An 18,631-nucleotide genomic window follows, 5' to 3' on the forward strand; every position below is an offset into this window, starting at 1 on the left:
GGGGAGGGGGGATAGTAGAGGATAGGAAAGGCAGCAGAATACAACAGACACTAGTATGGCAGTATGTAAAAAAGTGGATGTGTAACGGATGTGAATCTGCAATATGTATATGGGGTAAAAATGGGAGTTCATAATCTGCTTGAATCAAATGTATGAAATATGACATGTCAAGAGCTTTGTAATGTTTTGAACAACTAATAATAAAAAAAGAAAGAAAGAAAAATAAATAAATAAAGGGGGAAAAAAAGAAGAAGAAGAAGAGGAGGAGGAGAGAAGTTGAACTTTTAAGAGAGAGCTTCCCATCAGGTCTAATGACTGGAGCAAAGACTTGCTCTCAGAGGAGATTGAGAAAGAACAACCAGTTAAATTGGAGAACAGCCAGGTGTTACCAAAGTCAAATCAGTAAGCACTTTGAGAAGCAGGAATTCAGTGGGGACCAATGTACAGGGACATCCAGTGAGATGATAACTACAAATAGTCCACAATCCATCTGAAGGTTATGATAACTCTCATCAGCCCCATTTCAGAGCAAGGCTGAAGACAAAGGTCAAACTGAGGAAAGAGGAGCTACTGGGAGGAAAGAAAGCAGGAATGATAACTGCTTTTAAATTGTGGGGTACGGAGGGCAAGAAGGCAGCCCATGGAAGGAATGTTGGCCAATGAGGAAGGGTTAAGGTTCCTGCTTTATTTTAAGGTGGGAGATAATCTAAAGTTTATGGACCGGGAGGAAATAAGTTGAAAGAAGGAGGCTAAATAATTATTATTCCCTAGGGATGGGGGGTGGCACTCTAAAAAGTTCATGAAGGGGATGGGGAGGGGATCTTGGAGTGGAATTGGAGGTGAGCAGACATACACAGGTGCACTGGAGAAAGGATGGTGGGGCTGGGCTGGGTGGTTGTCTGGAGGGGATCGGGGTGGGCAGATCTTGCTTTGGACAAAATGGACCATTCTTCTCCAGCACAGCTGCCACTCTGGGGGATGAGAAAAGAAAGGTGACAAAAGGGAGGACAGTGAAGTATTTTTGCTTAATAGCATTTCTTAATGGAAAATTGAGTCCAAGAGAAAAGATAAGGGGTTGGCAGAGGATTTAAAGAAACTGGTGGATGTTTAAAAAGAGTTGGAGAAGCCAAGACCATTCTCTCATCCCTATCTGACCCAAAGGCCCATGTTGGAGGTTCAGCTCTTCTTTGAGCAGATCACTGCCCAAAAGGTTTCACATTGACTTTGTAATTTACTGGTCTGTCCCCCACATGACTCTAATCTTCTTTGGTAAGGGACTATTTTATATGCACACATCATAATGCCTAGAACTTACTGGCTACCCAATAACAATGTTTGATCAGTAATTGAGGTAAAAATATTGCCAAGTAGTAGAGGCTCTGTATTACTTGCTTTGTAGTTAATTCAGAATTTGAGGCCTTGAACTTGAACTCTATAACATAAGAATCCTCTAAATTCTAGTATTCTATAATTCAGCGAGTAGGGTTAAGGGGTCTTCAAAGTTCAATGCAATATTGACACTCATGGCATTATAATAACAAATATCTGAGAGAGAACTACCAACAGGACCCTTAGAAATATCTGCAAAGTATATCAAATGATACAAAAGCAAAAAATAGAAATGTAAAATTCAAAAAATTTAATTTTACATATTGCTTTTTAAAGAAATGAGTCTTAAAGTGGGAGTGTGGACCAAAATTGACATTTTAAATCCAATGTTCTCAAATTAAATCACCAGGATCCCAACTGTATGTCAAAGAATAGGACTGTTAAATAATGCACATTTCAATCCAAAGCCTTTCATCTGGATAAATTGGACCATGAACTTACTATTGATGTCATGCCCCTCTGTATTTCAGCAGTGATTCCCTAGAGTATACAAATATATTTCTAAATCACCTAAATGTTGGAAATTATACAGCATATACCTCTAACTAAACAATACCTAAACCTTTCATTTTTTTAAATAAAAATCAACTTACTGCCATTCCCATATAGACATATCTCAAATCTCAGATTTTACTTATATATTTTAACAAAAACTATAAATATGCCCCAGAATGGTCAGTTCTTAGGATCATATCTACTAGTGAGAAATGTCACATATGGGAACATTTTTACCAGGGAAGAAATAAGTGTTCCACTTACAGAATTTTCAGTGTTACGAAATTCACTCTGCCTCTAACAGTCACATAGTTTTAGTTTCCTCAAGTACAAATGGAAGGAATTTAACCAGAATTGTTCAGAAATTTTTGATGAAAAAAGTAGAACTGAAAATTTATAGTCAAAAAAATATTTAAAAAACAAAAGTACTGGGGGGGGGGGGTTTCAAGATGGCAGAATAGAGAAGGTGGCTATCCTGGCTGCTCCATGGTGGGGGAAACCAAAAAAGCAGATAGGCAGCTACTCACCAAGGTGGGTGAACCAAAAAAAGGCAGTGCAGGGGTCAGGGGGGGGGCTCTACTGGAATTTAATACTGCATATTCAAGGAATTCAGGGAGGTTGGATATAATATGGAAGAAATTCCCATTGCCACAGCCACTGCAACAACCAAAGGTGCCATCCAGAGTGGTCACTCTGTGAGCAAAGCAGAGGAATAAGGGAATTAAACGAACACACATTTTTAAGAGGCCTCTGGGTACAGCAAATTTAGAGAACATAGACTCTGCCCAACTAAACTGAAAGACACACTGCACAATATCCTTGTGGGGGAAAGAAACCCCATCTCTCCCAGCTACATTCACAGGACAGAGGAAGGAACCATTTTGCAGCCAAGGTGTGGGGTTGGCAGCTAGGGAATCCGATTCCTGGCAAACCCAAGTCTGGCCTGAAATACAGGCCGGGGACAAATGGTCAAGGAAACCCACTTGGCTTTTCCTCTCCCCTGCCAAATGGGCTGTTGCCCGACTAGCTGGGAGACACATCTGGCTGGGAATTCAAAAGGTGGGTTTGGGGAGATTGAGTTTGGAGAATGAGCCCAAGACCAGGAAACATGTGGTCTGCAGGTAATGAAGTAGACTAAGAATTGAGTCCTCCACCACCCAAGGGGAAGTAGGGGGAATCCCTGGAGTGCAGTCTTCCAGCGTGGACTGGGGATTGCTAGGTCATAGAGGTGCACTGATTTTAAAATCACCAGACCAATTTGCATTGAGTAAAGAACCTGGAGCATACCTAGGCCTAAAACCCACCTCCAGGAGTTCCGCCTACAGGATTTCCTCTCATTCCAACAACCCCACCTCGAGGGTGAAGTAAGCATCACACTCCAGATGACCCCACCTAACCCAGCTGAGAAAGGAAGGTGAGACTCTATTGAACTCTGACAGAAATAATTAACTTTTCATCAAGATCTTTTTTTTTAATTGTGACCTTAATGGTTCAAGGACATTTATACATACTCATATTTGTTTTTTCTCATTTCTAGCGTTTGTGAAACTAATTATTTTTCATGGATCAGTATTTTGAGGACTGGGATGTTGATTAGTGTATTTTTTGTTTTCTATTCTTTTATTTTAATTTTTAAAATTTTTACTATATATATTTTTTTTCTCTCACTTATCTGTTTCTTTTGATTCTCTCTATTCTTCTACTGACTGCCAATTCTTATAGTTCTCTTTCACTCTTCCTTTTATTTTTTACTTCCAACTTCTCTCTTCCTCACTCACAGTCATCACATACTGCATCACTACTATTCTCTCCCTGTCTATCATTCAAAATTATAAACCCTTTTGCAAACTTCCTGTTTTTATTGTAGGCTATAACTGATCATATTATTTCCGTATATTGTGACAATAAACATTGTAGACATCACATCATGAACTATTTGGTTTAATGCTATATATTTTTGCAATGATTATTGTTATTAATTATCTCCCACTAAACAGTGAGGTACTGGAAACATTCGGGGACACTATAAATACACAGTTTAGAAAGTATACTATCTCAGATCCCTACTGTTAAATACATAGACACACAAATAACCTGAAAAAGCAAGAGAGCAAATCACCCAAACAAACCAAGATACTTCAATAACAAAATCCACTGACACTACAGTGGAAGAAATGTCAGAGAAGGAATTTAGAATACATAGTTAAATTGATCTGTGAGGTAAAGGACAAAGTAAGGAATAAAATCAGTGAGAAAATATGGGAAGTGAAAGATCACTTCAATAAAGAGATCCGAGAGTCTGAAAAAAATAAAGCAGAAATCCTTAAAATGAAGAATCAATAAACCAACTTTAAAATTTAATGGAAGACATCAACAAAAAACTGCTTAGAATATAGAGTTTCAGGGAATATAAAATCTTGAAAATAAAGTTGACGATGGAGAAAAGATGTTAAGAGACCATGAACAGAGCTTCCAAGAAATATGGGATAATCCGAAAATACCAAATTTAAGATTTATCAGGATAGATGAAGGCTCAGATACACAAACCAATGGAATGCACAATCTTTTCAATGAAATAATATCAGAAAATTTCCCAAACCTAAAGTATGGAATGGAAAATCAAATCCAGGAGGCCAAATATACAAAATTACGACAGACCCTCACCAAGGCACATTATCATGAAAATGCCTAACATAGAATAAGGATAGTATTTAAAGGCTACCAGAGAAAAATGACCAGATAACATGTAGGGGAAAACCAATCTGGACCTCAGCTGATTTCTCAGCCTGGACATTCAAAGCCAAAAGACTTGGGATAATATATACCAAGCTCTGAAAGAAAATGGATATCAGTCAAGAATACTGTATCCATCAAAATTAATCCTCAGAGTTGGAGATGAAATTAAAAGCTTTCATGATAAACAAACATTAAAAGAATTTACAACTAGAAAGCCTGTACTACAAAACATACTCTTTAAAATATTTAATGAAAAATAAAAGTGAAAACCATCAAAGAAACAAAGTACATTAGAGAATAGTCAGCCAAAGGAAAAACTAATGAAAAGTAAAAATCAGAACTAAATCAAAATGATAGAGAATAAAAATCATTTATCAATAATAATACTGAATGTAAATGGCCTAAACTTATCAAACAAAAGAAATAGACCCACAGATTGGGTTAAAAAACACGACCCAACAATATGCTGTCTCCAACATACTTACCTCATAGACAAAGACATCCATCTACAGACTAAACGTAAAAAGAGGGGAAAAAAACATATCATACACACGAATCTCATAACCAAGCAGACGTTCATATCCTCATATCAGACTTTGAGCCAAAGTTAATCAGAAGGGACAAAGAAGGACATTCATACTGCTTAAGGGAATTATACATCAACAAGACATAACAAACATAAATATTTATTCCCCAAACAATAAAGCATCTATGTAAATCAAACAAACCTTCTCAAGTTCAAGAATCAAACAGACCACAACACACTAATACTGGGTGACTTCAACATACTTCTCTCACAACTGGATAGATCCTCATCACCAAAAACAAACAAACAAACAAAAAACCTATGGAACTAAAAAATATAATTAATAATTTAGACTTAGCAGACATATGTAGAATATTTCATCCATCAAGTCATCTCTATTTTATATAAGGATCCATGTGTTGCTGAGAGGAAAGTGTATCAATAACCTAACATTACATCTCACAGTCCTAAAAAAATAAGAATAAACCAACCCCAAAAGCAGTAGAAGACAGAAAATAATTAAAATCAGAGCTGAAATCAATGAAATTGGAAAAAAAATCCCCCCCAAAAAATAAAAAGTTGGTTCTTTGAGAAAAAGCAACACAATTGATAAACACATAGCCAAGCTAGTGAAGAGAGAGAAAACTCAAATTACTAACATTTGTGATGAAAAAGGAAATATCATGACAGACACTACTGAAATATAGCCAATAATCAAACTATTTCGAAAATTTACACTCTAATAAAATAGAAAATCTTGAAGCATTGACATATTTCTAGAAACACGACCTACCCAAATTGAATCAGGAGGGCATAGAAACTTTAAACACATCAATTTCAAGCAATAAAATTGAAGATGCAATCAAAAGCCTACCAACAAAGAAAAGCCCAGATTCTCAGCTGAGTTTTACCAGACCTTCAGAGAACTAACACCAACCCTCCTCAAATTTTTCCATCAAAGAGAAAAGGAGGGAACCCTTCCAAACTCATTCTATAAAGCTAATTCATTTGGAAAAATAACAGGCCCAGAATAGCCAAAGCAGTCCTCCACAAGAAAAGTGAAGCAGGTGGCATCACAATACTAGACCTTAAATTATACTGCAGAGCTATAGTAACAAAAACAGCATGGTATCAGCACCAAAGCAGATACATAGACCAGTGGTATGGAATAGAAGACACAGAGACAAACCCACATAAATACAGTTATCTCATACTAGACTAAGGTGCCATAAACAAACACTGGATAAAAGATAGCTTCTTTAACAAATGGTGCTGGGAAAACTGGAAATCCATATGTAGTAGAATGAAATTTAATCCCTATCTCTCATCCTGCACAAAATTCAACTCAAAGTAAATCAAGCATTATACCAGAGACCTTGTGCCTACTGGAAGAAAATATAGGCTTAGGAACAAAATTCCTCAACAAGACTTCTAAAGCACAAAAAATAAAATCAAGAATCAATAAATTGGATGGTATCAAACTAACTAGCTTCTTCACAGCAAAGGAAACAATCAAGACATGAAGACAGAGCCACAGAATGGGAGAAAATCTTTGCCACCTGCACTTCAGATAGAGCACTAATCTCCAGGATATATAAGAATTCAAAAAATTTACCACCAAAAAAAAAAAAAAAAAAAAAAAAACAGCCCAATCTATAAATGGGCTAAGGAATTTAACAGGCACTTCACAAAAGAATTATGATTGGTCAACAAATATATGAAAAAAATTGTTTAACATCTTTAACAATTAGAGACATGCAAATAAAAACTACACTGAGATTTCATCTCACTCCAGTCAGAATGGCAATTATCAAGAATACAAGTAACAATAAATGTTAGTGAGGATGCGGGGAAAAACACTCACTTATACAATACTGGTGGGACTGCAAATTGATGCAATCACTCTGGAAAGCAGTATGGAGATTCCTCAGAAAACTTGAAATGGAACAACCATTTGATCCAGTTATCCCATTCCTCAGCACATTTCCAAAGGAATTAAAATCGGCATACTACAGTGACTTGGCCACATCAATGTTTACAGCAGCTCAATTCACAATAGCTAAGCCATGAAGCCAACTTAGGTGCCCTTCAACAGATGAATGGATAAGAAAATGTGGTATAGATACAAAATGGAATATTACTCAGCCATAAGGAAAAAATGAAATTATGGCATTTGCCAGTAAATGGATAAACTGTATACTAACATGCTGAGTGAAATAAGCCAATCTCAAAAATCAAAGGCTGAATGTTCTCTTTGATATGTGGATGCCAATACACCATAGGTGTTATGGGGAGAGAAGAATAGAAGTTTATTGGATTAAACTAAGGGAAATGAAGGGAAGAGAGGATGGGACTAGGAAGACAGTAGAAATAATCCGACAACAAATTCATGTTCAACATGTTCATATATGAATACATGACCAGTGTAACTGTAAATCATGGACAACCACAAGAATGGGAAATTATACTTCATGTGTGTATAATATGTCAAAATACATTCTACTGTCATGTATAACTAAAAAGAATTTTTAAAATTATAAAAAGCATGGTGGTCAAATATGAAATGTTCTATACCATAGCAGTACATAGGATATTTGAGAATCTGACAGGTCCTTCAGTGAAAGAAGTTTTCTAACTACAATCTCATTTCTCACAGTTACTTGGTTATATAACCTTTGTCCTCCTCTTTCACTTATTAAAATCCCAAAGTACTAGCAACATGTGGGAAACCATAAAAAAAACACATGATTTTAAAAATATTTTTAATTGTATTTATTTATGTGCGGTATTGAGAATCAAACTCAGTGCCTCACACATGCTAGGCAAGCACTCTGCCACTGAGCCACAACCCCAGCCCAGAAAACCATGATTTTGATAAGTACTAATATTTTCAGAAGTATGCTATGTTAAATGAGTAAATCTGAAGCTAAAATATACAATAAACTAGACAGATACTGATTACAGACAACTAGTCAAATGGCAATATGGTACAGTTTGAATAGTACTCCACTTGGCACTTGGTTATATGCTAAACATATTGTAACAACATTTTTGATACTTTTCAGAGCTCACTAACAAGAAAGGCTACTCTCTCCAGGCCAGCGAGGTGATCCTGAAATCCAGAACAGAGCACAGCAAGATAGAGACACTACCATCACCATGGAATTATCTGACTATGCTGAGGTTTTTGACAAGGTGTACGAGCTGAATCTGCCACTCCACAGGGTCCTGTGTTGGTGTTTGCTCCCAAAATATTGAATACAAATCATCCCTAGGGGAAGAATCTTTAATTGAGTTTCTCCAGTTTCCCAAAGATCAGGTTCAATAAAATATGGACTCCCGGTTTGAAAAGTTACCAAACACATTGGAGGTAGTTTAAGTTTAAGGAAAAATAGACTTTGGTCAGGATCCTCCAGAGGCTAGAAAGGCAAAGATGGATTCTTCCTCCATCTTCAGAGAAAGCATGGCCCTACTAACACCTTAATTTTGGACATCTAGCCTTTAGAACTGAATCATTAATGCATGACCTTCATCTTCAGTGCATCACATCGGAGAGCACATGATTGTCATTTTTTCCCATTATTGATAACATTAAGTTTGCTCATTTGATTCAAGTGTTCTGCACCACACCCATTTACCTTTATCTACTTGCTGTGTACCTCAACAACAGACTAAATCAAGTGGAAGAAAGAACATCTAAACTTGAAAACTGGTCTTTTGAAATACCCCAGACAAAAGGCAGGGGTGTATAAGAATGAATGAAGACAGCACTCAAAACCTTTGGAAGGTCATTAAATAAACACATATCTACATTTTCAGAATATCTATAACCAAGGAGACAAGATATGACATGTGCAGAAAAGACCTTCACCATGATATATCATATTCAAACTGTCAAAAGTATACGACAAAGAAGGAATTCTTAAATCTGCAGGAAGAAAAGCATCAAATCATTTCTAACAGTATTCCCAATAGACTAACAGCAGATTTCTTAGAAGAAACCCTACATGCCAGGAGGATATGAAATAATGTATTCTAAGTCCTAAAACAAAAGAAGAGCTAACCAAAAATAGTATATCCAGCAAAGCTCTCCTTTAGAAAGAAAGAAAAAAAGTCCTTCCAAGATAAGCAAAAGCTGAGAATTCATGTCCACCAGCCCAGTCCTTAAAGAAATTCTCCCAGAAATGAAAGGTAATTACCATCATAAAAGCATTTGAGAGTATAAATTCCACTAGAAGAGTAGATACACAAAAGAGAAATATAAAAGAATAAACATTATTAATACAGATCAAAACACAATGATGAGAAAAGAAGGAATGTTCAAAACAACTGAAAGAAAAATCAACAAAATAATAGGAGTAAGTCCTTATCTATCAATAATAACCTTGACTATAAACAGAAAATTGAAAGATACAGACTGGCTGAATGATTAAAAAAAAAAAAAAAAAAAAAAAAAAACCCNAGAAAGCCTGCACTACAGAGTAGTCTTGGCAAAAGATTCCATGAGTAGGAAATGAAAATAAATAAATAAATAAAACTATGTAAAGGGAGGAATTACACTAAAGTAACAGCCAAAGGAGAAACCAAGTCAAGTTAAAAACAAAATACCAAAATGCCCAGGAACACTAAATATATCTCAGTAATAACCCTGAATTTGAATGGCCTAAACTCATCAATTAATACAGAGACTGGAAGATTGGACTTAAAAAAAAGACCCAACAATATGCTGCCTGCAAGAAACTCATTTATCAGTAAAAACATGTAAAGACTAAAAGTAAAAGGAGAGAAAATGATATCCCAAACAAATGAAAACCTGAAGTTAGCAGGAGTAGATATATCTTCATCTGAAAAAATAGATGTTAAGACAAAAATTGTAGGAAGACACAAGATCAGTAAATAATGATCAAGGGGTCAGTTCAACAAGAAGATACAATAATTGTGAATCTATGTGCAACTACTGTCAGAGCACACAATTTTATGAAACAAACACTACTAGAATTAAAAAGAGAGACTTCAATGCAACAATAATGGGGGACTCCAATGCCCCTCTTTCAACAATGGATATACAATACAGACAAAAATATCAACAAAGTAACAGAGTTAAGCTATTCTGTAGATAAAATGGACTAGACATTTACAGAACATTCTAACAGCTACAGAATATACATGTTTTTGCATCAGCACATGGAATTTTTCTAGAGTAGACCATATATTAGGCAACAAAACAAATCTTAACAAATTAAAAAATATTAAAATAATATCCTTTCCAATCACTATAGAATAAAACTAGAAGTCAACAACAATAGAAATTATACTAAAACATGGAGATAGCAACACAATTCTGAATAAACTCTGGGTCAAGCAAAAAGGAAAGTTAAAAAGTTGTTCTAAAACAAATGAAAATGGAAACAATATACCAAAGCTTATGGGGTACAGCAAAAGCAGTACTGAGAGGAAAGTTTGGAGCAATACCTGCCTATATCAAAAATAATTGAAAGATTTCAAATTATCTAATGACCTAGATATGTCAGAATAAACAAAAGAAAAAAAATAGTGGAAGGAAAGAAATAAAAAACATCAGAGCACAAATAAAAAGAATAAAAACAACACAAAATATCAGTGAAACAAAGCAGGGTTTTTGAAAAGATAAACAAAATCAACGAACCTTTACCTAGACCAACCAAGGATAAAAAGAGAGAAGACCCAAATAAATAAAACCAGAGATGAAAAGGGAGACAATTATAACTTGTCTTGATACCACAGAAATATAAAAGATTATTGGGGTAAAACTAGACACTAACAAATTTGAAAACCTAGAATAAGTGCACAAATTTCTGGTCACATGTGACCAAACAAAATTAAACCATGAGAACATAAGAAAAAAAAACCTAAATAGACCAGTAACAAACAATGAGATTGAGTCAAGAATAAAATATTGCATGCCTATAATCCCATCCTTTCTGAACAATAAGTCAGAAGAACCACAAGTTCAAGGCCAGCTTGTATAGTTTAGAGAGACAGTATCTCAAAATAAAATTATAAAGGGGCCTGAGGATATATCTCAGTGGTAGAGCACTTGGATAGCTTGCATGAGATCCTGAGTTCAATCCCCACCGTTGGAGATTGGGTTCCCCAAAAAGAAAAGCCCAGGACTGAGTGATTTCATTGAAAACTATTAACCAATATCCCTGATGAACAATAGATGCAAAATTGCTCAGCAAAACAGTAGAAAACCAGTTTAAAATATTTTTTAAAAGATCATTCACTATTATCAAGTTGTTTTTCACCCCAAGGAAGAAAGGATGGCTCAACATACATGGATCATCAATAAACTGAATATATCACATCAACAGAATGAAGGATGAAATTCACATTATTGTCTAAATAGATGCACAAAAAGCCTTTGACAAAATTCAACATTCCTTCATGATAAAAATGCTGAATAATTAGGTATAGAAGGATTACACCTCAATATAATAAAGACTACCTATGACAAATCTACAACCAACATCATATTGAATGGAGAAAAGCAGAAATCATTTCCTCTAATATCAGGAACAAGGCAAGGATGTCCACTCTCAACACTTAATCAATATCTCAACTTATTCAATATAGCATCGCAAGTTTTCACCTCTGTTTGCAGATGATATGTTTCTATATATTAAAAACCTAAAGACCCCACCAAAAGACTTTTAGAACAAATAAATTCAGTAAAGTAGCAGGATACAAAAATCAGTGTGCAGGGCTGTAGCTTTTCTATACACCAATAACAAATTTACTGGCACTTGGCTATATGCTAAATATAAGAAAAATAAATCATAAAAGTAATCCCATTCACAATAGCTACAAAAAATAAAGTACCTAGGAATAAACTTAACCAAGGAACTGAAAATTCTAAGATTCTGATAAAAGAACTTGAAGAACACATAAAAAAGATAGAAAGACCTCCTATTTTCATGGACTGGGAAAGTTAATATTGTTAAAATGATCATGCAACCCACCATGATCCATGGGTTCATTAAAATATAAATGTTGTTCTTCACAAAGAAAAAAATCCTAAAATATGGAAGCACAAAATACCCCAAATAGCCAAGCAATTGATTTAAAAAAAAAAAAAGGTAGCAGCATCAAAATACCTTATTTCAAGACATACTACAGAACCATAATAATGAAAACAAAACATAAACCAATAGATTAGAACAGAGATCCCAGAAACAAACCCTCACATCTACAGTCAACAAATCACAAAGATGCCAAAAACATACACTGGAGAAAGGACAGCCTCTTCAATAAATAGTGCTGGGAAAACCGGACACCCACAGGCAGAAGACTGAGAGTTGAACAGCTATATATCTCACCTTGTACAAAAGCAGTTGAAAACGGATCAAGGACCTAAAAGTAAGACCTGAAGCTCTGAAACTTTTAGAAGAAACTATAGGGGAAACACTTTAAGACATTGGTACAGGCCATGATTTTCTGAAAAAGACCAAAAGTACAGGAAACAAAGCTAAGAACTTACAAATGGGTTATACCAAACTAAAAGGATTCTGCACAGCAAAGAAACAATCTATGGAATGGGAGAAGATAATTACCAACCATTTACCTGACAAAGGGTTCAGATCCAGAATATTATAAGGATTGTGAGATTGTTTAAAAAAGCAAGTAATCCATTTTTTAAAAAAATGGGCCAAATACTTGAATAGACACTTCTCAAAAGAGGAAATGCAAATGCCCAACAAATTTATGAAAAAAAAAATGCTCACTATCACTAGCCATTCAAGAAAAGCAAATTGAAACTACAATGAGAGCATATTCCATGATTATATAATTTTATCAAAATGGATAGCTAAGAAGAACCAATTAAAAAAAAAAAACTATAATGAGGTTTCATCTCACCCCAGTTAGAAAACTATTATTTAAAAAAAGAAGAAGAAGAAGAAATGCTGGTGAGGATGTGAGGGGATAAAGGAATCCAGGAATCCTTACACACTGTTGAGTATAAATTAGTACAGACATTATGGAGGTTCCTCAAAAGACCAAAAATAGATCTGCCATATGATTCAGCCATCCTATTTCTGGTTATCTATCTAAAGGAAATGCAATCAGCATACCAAAGAAGAAACCTGCTCACCCATGTTTATTAGAACATTATCCACAATAATAAGATATGGAATTAGCCTGATTGTTCATCAACAGATGAACGTATAAAGAAAATGAGGTATATATACACGATAGAGTATTATGCATCCATAATGATGAATGAGATCCTGTCATCTCTAGCAAAATGGATGGAACTGGAGGATATTTTATCAAATGAAATAAGGCAGATACATAAATGTAAGGACTACATGTTCTTTCTTATATGTGGATGCTTAAAAAAATGTCAACCTGAAAGCAGAATAGAGAGAATAGACCTGGCAAGGGATAGCGGATGGTTTTGATCAGTATACACTATGTGTGTGTGTGTATACACATATATATACACACACACCATATATATATATATATACATATACACATCGTATACACATACACACATATCATACACTATATCACACTGAACCCCATTAATATGTATAGTATATGTTAAAATTTTTTCAAATAATAATGCAGATTACATCAAAATGACACTAGCACTTCATTCTTCCAAAAGCATTTGTGTACATATCATATGTAGGCCCTGATGAGCCTTTGGTAGAACATGACTAAAGGACAACTGTTTGCCTTCTATTAGTGGAGAACAGCTTTCAGACAGTTCTGATGTGGGATATGACATGAGGTAAAGAGAAGCATGCATTTGCTGCGGGAGCCATCCAGGGAGGTGGCAGTTGATTGTGTATGGCTAGTGATGATAGAGACTAACCAGGAGAGGCGTCTCCCCTGCAGAATCATACTAAACCAAGTCTTAAAGAGTGAATAGGAGAACTCCTAGTCATAGCTGTATGACATTTGCCATTTCTAGATTTTTGTACAAAGTAGTGAAGCTGCTACAGCAAATAAGGGAGAAACAGGCCTCTTCATCACTGACAGTCCCTTTATTTCACAGACGGTGAAGTATAGTTACACCCTGATCTGATTCCTGAAATTGTGTAATCTTGCAAAATCTGGATAATTTTCTCAAGATGTGTAATGCAAGCCTCAACTTACTAATCTGTGAAATAGGAATAATCCTTTTAGCCTAGAGTTGTTTTTTTTAAAGGGGTAAGTAGATAACACAATAATACATGACAATTTAGATATTAAGTAATAATGTTCCTCCACCCACTAATTCACCCCTGTCATATACATGAATAAAGAAAATATGGGAGGTGATACTTGTTCTTCTGTGCCTGGTTTATCTCACTTAGCATGTTGTCCTCTGAGTTGTTGCAAATGACGGGATTTCCTTTTTTAAGGTGAACAGTATTCAGTTGTGCATATACACCACATTTGCTTCATCCATTCAGGCATTGATGGATAAAGACTGATTCCTGTATTGACTGTTGTGAATAGGGCCACAGTGAACACAGGAGTATAAATGTCTCTTTGACAAACTGATTTTATTTCCTTTGGAGATACATACATACATATGTTTGTGTGTGTGTGTGTGTGTGTGTGTGTGTGTGTGTGTGTGTGTATATATATATATATATATATACATATACATACATACACACATACACCCCCATATTAATTGTTCCTCCATATAATTTTAAATTTCCTGTTCAACTCCCAGTTCCATAAGGGCTTATATTTTCCCCAAAGTAAACTTCATATCAGTAGTTTTGGGTATTTTTGTTTGTTTGTTTTTGTCTTTTTTTTTTTTTTTTTTGGTTTGGTTTTTAAAAAGCTGCTTTGGGGTAGCTTCCTCTTTCGGTTCATACTGTTAGTGGATCTAGTCAAACTGCCTCTTTCCTTCCAGATTATCAGGTCCAACATCAACAAAAACAAGACCAGATCTGTGACCCTTAGGTGAACCCCCGGCTGCCCACGAGTCTCTGAGGCAGGGTGATCCATCGCAGGGCTGTCTATAGGCCACTGATTCATCTTTCTGTCACCCTAATCAAATACAAGCTTATTTAATTCTTATAATGGCATCTTGAAACAGTGCACTGACCAGTTTACTGAAAGTTAAATGTATTTACTTGTTTAGTAATTGAATGTAGGAAAAAAGCTATCATTTTATAGTTATCTTCGGTTCATTTGGATCTTCTCTGACCATTAGTTTAAGGCTTTTTCTCTATTACTGAGCCAGAAAATAAAATGTGTAATATAACAAACTCCCCTACCCAACTCATCCACAACCAATAAAACCAGAAAATCTGGAAATATCAGTTCTTGAAATTCTAATAGCAAATCATCTGTGTTGAGTTCAAAGAATTTTTTTTTTAAAAATCGCCAAATGAATGAAGACTTCAACTAATTTCAAAAAAGAGAGAAGTAAAATAATTAAATTGAAAATGTAAGAAATTTTATTCTGAAACTCCTATAGAAGTTTTAGAGGTATTTCACATAATTTTTGATTAATCATAGTCAGAGTTTATAATTAATATCAAACTATAAAAATTCAGAATAAAAGAATGTGAGACCATTAGAAAAGCTGATGGAAATAGAATATATTCTTCCTTTTAATGTGAAAAAAATAATAAGCACATGCTTTGGAGATAAATTCAGAAAGACTTTGATAATTAAAATCCACACATATTTTAGAGTTGAAATACAATACCATATCTATAAGAGGTTATAATAAATCTAGATTATTGGCTGGCTCTGTAGGCCAAGAATGTTTCACCAAGTTGCAATTGATAGCAGAGACCATTGAGGCAACTCCTCAGTAAGCCCCTCTCTAAATGAATAATCCTGTAATTTATTTTTATTTTTGATATTAGGAGCAAACCCAGGGACCCTTTACCACTGAACTATGTCTCCAGCCCTTTATTTTGAGACAGGGTCTTGCTAAATTGTTGAGGGTCTGACCAATTTGCCCAGGCTGGCCTCAAACTTGCAATCCTCCTGCCTCAGCCTCCTGAGTCACTGGGATTATATATAGATGTATACCACTGTGCCTGGCTGTAGTTTACTTTTGAAATAATACAAAGCTGACTCAAATAAGTGCAATAATATTAGATTAATCATCACATTATGAGAATGCAGAGGAAATAATGATTGATTCTAATTCAGGTACAAAACAAGAAATTATAGAATGTTACCCCATCGTGGCTTTATGTGGACCTTCAAGGATGGTACATCGTGAAATTATTCTGTCTTATTTATATTAGCATAGTCATGGAAAAATTACAAGCTGTGGATCAGCAAAGAGAATCATACTCCTATTTTTTAAAATCCACCTATAATTCTACCTTAGGAAAAACAACATTGTTAACATTGGCTCTTTGTTTTCTTTCGTGGTTTTTTTTGTTTTGTTTTGTTTTGTTTTTTGCAGTCTTGGGGATTGAACCCAGAGCCTCACACATGCTAAGCACATACTCCACAACCAAGCTACACTCCCAGTCAACACTGACTTTTTTTTTCCTATATGCAGAGACATGAACATTTTTGTAGTTTTCTGGCAAGTGCCTGATATGTTATGAACATGTTTATATCTATCTTATCATTTTATGGACATTTTAAAAATTTTTAGTTGTTTATTATTATGGACTTTTAAAATATCTTTAAACAATCTTACAACAATATACATCCTCCATTCCTTGAAGATTCAGTCTTTAAACACTCAGATTCCATCTTTCAGTACTCAGCAGATTATTTCATTAGGAAGAATTTCTAGAAGTGGAATTGCTGAAGGTTTTCCCTATAGTCTATTAACTTGATCTGAGAATAAAACCCTCTTGAGGGCTGGGGTGTGGCTCAGTGGTGGAGTGCTTGTCTAGCATGGACATGGCCCTGGGTTTGATTCCCAGCACCACAAAAAAAAAAAAAAAGAAATATATGGGCCAGAGTTGTGGCTCAGTGGTAGAGCACTCACCTCACACAGGTGAGGTACTGGGTTTGATCCTCAGCACCACATAAAAATAAATAAATAAAATAAAGGTATTGTGTCTATCTACAAAATTTTATATATGTGTGTGTGTGTGTGTGTATAGTAACTCTGCTGACTATTTCTCTGTCCAGCTACTGCACTATTTCTCTGCTGCCCTTTTAAGCAGATTAATTCAAGAGTTGTTTATTTTCACTATCTCCAATTCTTCTCCTCTCTTTTTCTCTTAAACCATTCCAATCAGTTTGTTCCCAATCATTCCTTCAAAACTGCTCTTGCCAAATAACCCGTGATCTCCACCCCAACACATTTTGTTAAAAATCAACATTAAATTTCATTCATCATCTTACATGACCATATGTTGACTTCTGAGGTAGACAATCATTCCCTCCTCTGGAAACATCGTCTTCACTTGGCTTCCAGTGCACGCTCACTGCCAATTCACTGTCTCCTCATCCCGTTGACATTTATTCCCTTGAGGACCTCGTTATGTCTCTCAGGTTTAAATACCATCTCCTGGACAATGAGTTCCAGTTAGTGTCTCCTCTTTAGTGCCTTCCTTTCAACTCAAACACAATGCAAACTTCCTCCCTTCAGAACTCAAATCCTGATCTTTACTCTTCCTGCCTTAAAAGCAAAACCCTACCCTACCCTCAATTCTCTCTGTAAATGACAGTAGTCATCCTAGTCGCTCAAACCAAAACCCTTGGAATCCTTCTAAATCTTTCTTACCTTGCACCATCTTCAGTTCTTTAAGAAATCCTATTGTCTATACCCCCTAAAATATAGCTAGAATCCAGAATCTCTACTCCAAAGCTCTTCCTCCTGTCCATTATTTCTCCTTTGAATATTAAAACTAAAACTAAACAATAAGAAAACCTCCTATCTGATCTGCTTTTGCCTTTGATCTTATATCTATTCATAAAACCGAGACCTGTGTGGTCCTTTTAAAATAGTCGCTAGATCTTGTCACTCTGCTCAAAATTTTATATGGCTCCTCCGTTTCACTTAGAGTAAAAGCCAAAATACTTACAAAGCTCTATAAACTCAGAACCCTTTGCTGCCTTCCCTCCCTCCTTATATCCTCTCTGACCTCATCTCCTCCATTTCTCCAAGCTCACTGCTCCAGCCACCCTGGGCTGCTGGTCACTGAGTGAAGTCACCAGGCATGTGCCTGCCTTGGGCCCCTCACCGGCATTCCCCTTGGTGCGTGATGACTTTCCATGCAGTAGCTTCGTGGTTAAGTACCTTCCTCCCTCTTTGCTCAAATACTGCTTCCCCTGTGAGGTCCTAATTAATTGCCCACTTTCACAGTGCCCCCTCCCTTCAGCCTTGGCTCTGCCCCTTCTCTGCTTTTTCTTCACATATTTATCATCTTCTGATATATATTTTGTTTGCTTCTCTTGGCAAACAAATAGATCCACAAAAGCAGGAAACATGTCTGAATTGTTCTCTGCAGGAGGAAGATCAATGTTACAGATGCATAGTTAATGCTTTTAATCCAGACTTCC

This window comes from Marmota marmota, unplaced genomic scaffold, assembly GCF_001458135.2.
Source record: "Marmota marmota marmota unplaced genomic scaffold, marMar, whole genome shotgun sequence".
In the NCBI taxonomy this organism is placed as follows: Eukaryota; Metazoa; Chordata; class Mammalia; order Rodentia; family Sciuridae; genus Marmota; species Marmota marmota.